This window comes from Carlito syrichta, unplaced genomic scaffold (assembly GCF_000164805.1).
Source record: "Carlito syrichta isolate Samal-C Ts95f unplaced genomic scaffold, Tarsius_syrichta-2.0.1 Scaffold314875, whole genome shotgun sequence".
Taxonomy (NCBI): domain Eukaryota; kingdom Metazoa; phylum Chordata; class Mammalia; order Primates; family Tarsiidae; genus Carlito; species Carlito syrichta.
Genome location: NW_007258971.1, coordinates 517,478 through 517,987, shown reverse-complemented (window position 1 = coordinate 517,987; position 510 = coordinate 517,478). Strand labels below are relative to the sequence as shown.

Here is a 510-nt window from a genome sequence, read left to right as displayed (position 1 = left end):
GCGATCCTTCTGCCTCAGCCTTCCGAGTAGCCGGAATTACAGGCATGCGCTACCATGCCCGGCTGATTTTTTTATTTATTGTAGAGATGAGGTCTCCTTGCCCAGGCAGGTCTTGAACCCGTGGGCTGAGGCAATCCACTCACCTCAGCCTCCCAAAGGCACGGGATTACAGGCTGAGCCACCGAGCCCAGCATGGTGGATAATTCTTGAGATGTGTTGTTGAATCCAATTTGCTAGGATCTTGTTGAGAATTTTAGCATCTATGTTCATCAAGGATATTGGCCTGTAGTTCCCCTTCTTTGTTGGATCTTTACCTGGCTTGGGCATCAATGTGATGTTAGCTTCATAAAATAATTTGGAAAGAGTTCCATCTTTCTCAATTGCTTGGAATACTTTCAGTAGGATTTATATCAGTTTCTCCTTGTATGCTTCGTAGAATTCTGCTGGAAAGCCATCTGTTCCAGGACTTTTTTGATAGTTGATTTTCTTTTCTTTTTTTTTTTTTTTTTT

The 510-nt window shown here is 42.7% G+C and overlaps 1 protein-coding gene across 2 annotated transcripts in view; it reads left to right on the top strand.

Moving 5' to 3' along the window:
• The window catches only part of WDR78 (WD repeat domain 78), a 135,880-nt gene that overhangs the window by 79,915 nt on the left and 55,455 nt on the right, over positions 1–510 (top strand). The gene's annotated exons all lie outside the window — the stretch shown is intronic.